The sequence below is a fragment of the Phyllostomus hastatus genome, unplaced genomic scaffold (assembly GCF_019186645.2).
Source record: "Phyllostomus hastatus isolate PE091 unplaced genomic scaffold, TTU_PhHast_1.1 phas_contig_29, whole genome shotgun sequence".
Lineage (NCBI taxonomy): Eukaryota > Metazoa > Chordata > Mammalia > Chiroptera > Phyllostomidae > Phyllostomus > Phyllostomus hastatus.
The window spans coordinates 134,070-141,619 of NW_025333835.1; the positions used below are offsets into that span (position 1 = coordinate 134,070).

At 34.5% G+C, this 7,550-nt stretch overlaps 1 pseudogene; it reads right to left on the reverse strand.

Moving 5' to 3' along the window:
• Nucleotides 1–3,042: 3,042 nt before the first annotated feature.
• Nucleotides 3,043–3,768, reverse strand: LOC123818634 (annotated as a pseudogene).
• Between the last annotated feature and the right edge of the window lie 3,782 nt (nt 3,769–7,550).

Below are 7,550 nucleotides of genomic sequence, written 5' to 3' on the forward strand. Positions count from 1 at the left end.
TCAATTAATATGGTATACTACATAAACAAAATTTAGAATGAAAATTGTATGATATTGAAAGAAGAAAAAAAAACACTTGGCAAAATCCAACATCCATTTATGATAAAAACTCTCAACAAGGTGGAAACACAAGAAACATATATACCTCAACAGATAACAGGCCACATATGACAAACCCACTGCTAACATCATATTCAATAGTGAAAAGCAAAAAGTGTTTTCCTTAAGATCAGGAACAAGAGAAGAATGTCTACATTCACCACTTTTATTTAACATAGTATGAAAGTCCTATCCACAGCATTCAGGCAAGAAGAAATAAAGACATCTGAATTGGAAAGGAAGAAGTAAAAACTGTCATTATTTGCAGATGACATGCTACTGTTTATACTGAACCCTAAAGATACCACCAAAAATAATATTAGAACTGATAAATAAATTAATTAAGGTAACAGAATAAAATAATAATATTCAGAAATTGGTTATATTTTTATACACTAATAACAAACTATCAGAAAGAGAAATTTGTAACACAACTCCTTTTCCAATTATATCAAAAATAACATACCTAGGAATAAATTTAATGAAGTAGTTAAAAGACCTGTACTCAAAAAATTATAAGCCATTGAGGAAGGAATAAATAAATAGAAGCATACATTGTGCTCATGGATGGAAGGTTTAATATGATTATAATACCCATACTACCCAAAGCAATTATAGATTTAATGCAATCCTTATTAAAATGTCAATGTTATTTTTCATAAAACAAGAACCAGTAACCCAAAAATATATGTGGAACCACAAAAGACTCCAAGAGCCACAGCAATCTGAAAAAGAAGAACAAATTTGGAGTTATCATGCCACTTGATATCAAACTATACTATAAGGCTATAGTAATCAATGTGGCATGATACTGTCATTAAAACAGACACATAGACCAATGAAGTAAGAGAAAGCCTAGAAACAAATCCACCCTATGTGGCCAGTTAATCTATGACAAAAGAGATAAGAACATACAATAGGGTAAAGACAGTCTCTTCAATAAATTGGACAAATACATTCCAAAAAATGAAACTAGATTACTCCCTTACATGATATACAAGAAAAAACTCAAAATTGATTACATACTTAAATGCAAGATCTGAAACCATAAAATTCCTAGAAGAAAACCTAGGCAATAAATTCTCTGATGTTGCTCTTAGCAATATTTTTTCTAATATATCTCCTTGGGCAAGGGAAGCAAAAGAAAAAAAATAAACAAATGACTATAGCAAACTAATATGTTTATTTATTTATTTATTTATTTATTTATTTTAGGACAGTAAACTTTGTTGTAATGGCTATGAAAAGGAAATGGTTTTCTTGTTGTTTTTTTTTTTCAACATGTCTCATTCTGGCAGCAAGTTGTACTATGCATTTAAAGCAATGAATGCCATGAAAGCTTATATTTTCATTTGTGCATGTCACCCGAATCAGAGCCCATACACATGAAAAAAAATGTCATTCTCAACACCCTCAATATACTCCAGAAGGAGCATACTCCAGAAGGTCACAATGTTCATGAACTCAAGATTCTTGTTGGCAAAACATCGTACAATATTTTTTCTCCATAACACTGGATGCTTTTAATTTTCTTTAAAAGAGAAGCAAGGAAAATGTAAGAATACCCTCCAGAGTTCAATTTTCACTTCACATTCCCCAAGTAGTAAAATAAAACCTCTTACATGTAGATGAAAAAGAATTTCAATTTCTTCCTATTAGTTTTTAATCATATGGGCATTAAAATTTATCTGGATTTAGTTGGATTTCCAAAAGGAAAGTTTTAGTTGCCAAATATTTCAGCAATACTATAAAGAATTACAGACATGTAATTAGGCCTTATCTACAAAATGTACATATATGCATATGTATTTATATTTATTTATCTTAACTTCACTGAAGTTCTTTTTTTCTGGCTTTAAGACCAGTGATGGCTTTATTTCTTTATAAGCATTAATTTGAGTCTTTTTTCATTCAATACAACTGCGAGTTCATACTAAAATCACAAAGGCAATACAAGAAACACCTACTGAATAGACACCTGACAAGCAATCCATGTATTAAGGCCCTACTCTACCAAATGACACTACAGCATTATAAGCATCCAGTTCTTTTCTTTTTCAAATTTGTCAGTTCTTTACTATTTTCTTTTCTAGCAGAAGACAGTGTATAATTACAAAATAAGTCCTAGCTACAGTTGGTCCCATTATGTAGTGGATGTAACTCTCAAGAGCTGATATAAACCAAACAGAACAGCAGTCAAACTACATTTTGGTCACATTCAGTCTCACTATCACTTTGCCAATATACATGTTTCCCTCTTTTCAAATGATTTTGTGTTAATTTTATTGAAATGACAACAAATAAGATTGCAAAGATTTTGTAGAATCATAATTTTAGGGGCTGCTACATTCAAATTAATATATTGTAATTCACAAAATTTCATTAGTAATGACCCTTCCATACACATGGTTGGCAAAATTTAAAAAGGCACAAATGGGGGATAATTACAAATGCTTTCAACTCTCAGTAAAGAGTACCAAAGCAAGTATCTTTCATAAAGAAAAGCAGAGAAAAATGTTCAGTAATTCATGCACAACTTGAGCTAAAAAAGAAAAAACAAAAACTTTTCTTCAGAGAGGTTCTAAGGCTTGAGGAAAAACTGAGATTTCCTAATCAAGTGCTTTATGTAAAGCAAGTGTGAAGCTGTACATATACATGTTTAGTTTAATTGCAGACCCATGTTTTTCTTAAAAGAGGCAATTAAAGAAAGGAAAACAAAAATCAAAATACCATCATAAACAAAGTAACTACACCTGTAGCCTCTGTCCTTTTTACCACTTAGTGAGGCAAAATGCCCAATAAAATGTAAAATGCAGCATATGCAATCATGTAATCTAAAAACTTTTCATGATAACTTATTGCAAATTGCACTTGACAGCTCACCACAACAATGGAAAATTGGCCCCTTGTTCATTCACATAGTCCTTGCACCCCAAAGTAAAGTCACCAATAAAATGATGTGGATAAAAGGTTTGCAGCTGTGCTCAGCCCTAGCCCCACCCTCTGGGTAGGAGCTGACCAGGGACACTGCTTTGTCCTGCCCCTTCATTGGGCTCTCATCCTCAGGCAGGTAGTTGGTCAGTTCTGTGTTTTCTGTTCTACTTCCATAGCCATATCCTGGAATGGGACCAGCACCCTTATTCACTTTCACTTTTTGCAACTTAGTGAGCATTTGTAACGTTGGTTGATGCTTTCACTGATGCCAAAGCCTCTGCTTTCAAATCTGAACGGATTTGCACCACACATCTTTGAGCAGCCATTTGAAAAGTAAAGCTAATAACACCTTTAATTTTTAACAATGCCTCTTCATATAAATTTCTCTAAGACATATGAAGACCATCTATATGTAAAACCACTATTTTGGCATGTTTGTTTGTAGTTCCCAGAAAAAGTTGAGCTTTCCTTTTATGTGAATTCCTTTAACTGAAACTGTCACTATCTGCCATATTGGAAAATTAGAGAATGTCATAGATTTCAGAGGCCAGCAGTTTTGTTTCTCCTGGAGTCGTAGTCTTCTGTGTAACATTTTGCATGCTTAACAACATAGCAAGTTCTCCCCTCATCTTTTCTCAGCATGGCATTTGGCCAAGCATGAAAGAGCAAGCAAAGCCAAGGGGACAATAGGGGGGATTGGGATGGTCTGTAAATAAAATAAGGCCAGGCAGACATCCCAGATCCTGGACAATGGCTCTTCTATTTAATGGATCTGCAGGTAAATCCCAAAGCTGGTTAACTACTGATAGAGCATTGGATTCTTCATTCATGGTAGAGGAGAAAGAATTCATCTTTTATGCCATACACATGAACAAAATCTTCTTAAATTCACTCCAGTGCTTTAGGAGTCTGGGGGCTGCTGCACCATCAGATGTGGTAGATGGACCTGGAGGCACAGAACAGGTTCTTCTATTTGCAGCCGCAGCTGCAGCCTTGGTGGACGGCAAACCACCAGACTTATTCCAGGAGCCAAAGAGCAAGGGTGCCACCCTCAAACTAAAAAGTTTTGGCATAGCAAAGGAAACCATCAACAAAACAAAAAGACAACCTACTGATTATAAGAAGATATTCACCAATGATGTATCTAATAAGAGGTTATTATCCAAAATTTATAAAGAACTCATATGATTTAACACTATACCCCACAAACAATCCAATTAAATGAACAAAGGACCTAAGTAGACATTTCTTCAAAAAGAACATGCAGATGGCCTGTAGATGTAGAAAAAGATGCTCAATATCATTAATCATCAGAGAGATGCAAATTAAAACTACAATGAGATATCACCTCACACCTGTCAGAATAGCCATCACTAAAAAATCAACAAACAAGTGTTGGCCAGGATGTTGAGGAAAGAAAACCCTTGTGCACTGTAGGTGGGATTGCAGACTGGTGCAGCCACTATGGAAAACAGTATGGAGGTTCCTCAAAAACTAAAAAATGGAACTGCCTGTGACCCAGTGATTCCATCCTGGGTATATATACAAAGAAATCCAAAACACTAATTTGAAAAGAAATAGGCATCCCTATGTTCATTGCAGAATTATTTACAAAAGCCAAGATGTGGAAGCAACCTCAGGATCCATCAATGCACAACAGGATAAGAAGATGTGGTACATGTATATATTGGAATATTACTTGACTATAAAAAGGAATGAAATCTTACCATTTGCCACAACATGGATGGACCTAGAGGGTATTATGTTAAATGAAATAAGACAGAGAAAGACATATACCATATGATTTCAGTTATATGTAGAATCTAAAGGACAAAATAAATAAACAAAACAGAAACAGATTTACGCATACAGAGAACAAATTAATGTTGCCAAATAAGGAGTTATGGGTCTGGGTGAAAAAATGAAGTAATTAAGAACTATAAATTGGCTGTTACAAAGCAGTCATGGTGATGTAAAGTATAGCATAGGGGAAATAGTCAATAATATTGTGATAACTGTATATGGTGCCAGATGGGTACTAGACTTATTGGGGAGGGGGGAGTCATTTCATAACTTATATAAATGTCTAACCACTATGTTTTACACCTGATATTAATGTAATATCAAATGTCAATAGTAATTAAAAATTTTAAAATATTGTAATGAGTAACAAATAATAGATAAGTAAAATATGATATATTCCTAAAATGGAATATTATTTGGCAATAAAAAGAAATGAAGTATTAATATATGTTATACAAACATGGGTGATATCCAAAAATATTAAGTGAGAGAAACTAGTCACAAAACAAAACCATATATTGTATTATTCCATTTATATGAAATGTCCAGAATATGCAAATCTATAGAGACAGATAATAGATTAGTGACTGCCTAGGACAGGGGAAAATGAAGTTGGAGATGAGGAAGGATGACTATGGTATGTGAAGAGGTATTTTTAGGGTAAAAATTATCTTCAAATTGATTGTGGTAATGGATGCACAATTTTTTCAATATACTAAAAGTCATTAAATTGTGGACTTTAAATGGGTGGAGTGCATGGTATTTGGCTATATGTCAATATATTTTTTTACTTTTTAAATTGATGTTCAAATACAGTTGTCTCCATTTTCCCACCACCACTTTTCCCCACTCTACCCATGCCCATCTCCCACCCTCAGTCCCACCTCTCCTTGGCTCCATCCATGAGTTGCTCATACATGTTCATTTATGTCTCTTTCCCTTTGTTCCCACATTATTTCCCCCAACCCCCTCTGGCTGCTGTCAGTTTGTTATCGATTTCAATGTCTCAGGCTATATTTGCTTGCCAGTTTGTTTTGTTAATTAGGTTCCACTTAAAGGTGAGATCATGTGGTATTTGTCTTTCACAACCTGGCTTACTTCACTTAGCATATACTTTCCAGTTCCATCCATGTTGTCACGAAGGGTAGGAGCTCCTTCTTTCCTTCTGTTTCATAGTATTCCATCGTGTAAATATACCATAGTTTATTGATCCACTCATTTACCTATGGGCATGTAGGCTGCTTCTAGCACTTGGCTTTTGCAAATTGTGCTGCTATGAACATTGGAGTGCATAGGTTCTTTTGAATTAGTGTTTTAGGATTCTTGAGGTATAAACCCAGCAGTGGAATTGCTGGGTCAAAAGGCAATTCCATTTTTAATTTCTTGAGGAAATCCATAGTTTTTTCCACAGTTTTTCCCAGTCTGCATTCCCAACAACAGTGTTCTAGGGTTCCCTTTTCTCCACAATCTCTCTAGCACTTGTTGTTTGTTGAATTGGTTATAATGGCCATTCTGACTGGTGTGAAGTGGTGTCTCACTGTGGTTTTAATTTGCATCTCTCTGATGGCTAGTGGTGCTGAACATCCTTTCATATGTCTCTGGCACCTCTGTACGTCTTCCTTGGAGAAATGTCTATTTAGGTCCTTTGCCCATTTTTTAATTGGGTTGTTTGTGTTTCTAGAGTGGAGTTGTGTGAGTTCTTTATATATTTTGGAGGTCAAACCCTTGTCCAAGGTATCATTGGCAAATATATTTTCCCACAGAGTTGGTTCTCTTTTCATTTTAATGCTGTTTTCTTTAGCCATGCAGAAGATTTTTATTTTGATGAGGTCCCATTTGTTTATTCTTTCCTTTATGTCCCTTGCTCTAGGGGACATATCAATGAAAATATTGCTGTGCGGAATATTTGCGATTTTCCTGCCTGTGCTCTCCTCTAGGACTTTTATGGTGCCGTGACTACATTTAAGTCTTTCGTCCACCTTGAATTTATTTTTGTGTATGGTGTAAGTTGGTGATTGAGTTTCATTTTTTTTGCCTGTAGCTGTCCAGACCTCCCAACACCATTTATTGAAGAGGCTATTTTGATTCCATTTTATGCTTCTGACACATTTTTTAAAATTAATTGACCATGGAGACTTGGGTTTATTTCTCAGCTCTCTATTCTGTTCCATTGTGTGTCTGTTCTTATGCTAGTACCAAACTCTTCTGATTACAGTGACCTTGTAAAAACAGTTTGATATCAGGTATTATGATCCCTCCTATGTTCTTCTTTCTCAAAATTGCTGCAGCTATTCAGGGTCACTTATGGTTCCATATAAATTTTTGAAGTGTTTGTTCTATATCTGTGAAATATGTCATTGGTATTTTAATAGGGACTTTGTTGAATCTATTAATTGCTTTGGGTAATATGGACATTTGATTGTGTTAATTCTTCCAATCCATAAACATGGAGTATGCTTACATTTATTTTTGTCCTCCTTAAATTTTTTGTTCAGTTTTGTGTAGTATTCTGAGTACAATTCTTTCACCTCCTTGGTTAGGTTTATTCCTAGGTACTTTATTTTTTTGTTGTTGTTGCTATAGCAAATGGTATTTATTTCCTGATTTCTGATTCTGATATTTCATTGTTGATGTATAAATATGCCCTTGATTTCTGAACACTGACTTTGTATTCTGCTGATTTGCCAAATTCACTTATTAGGTTGAGCAGTTTT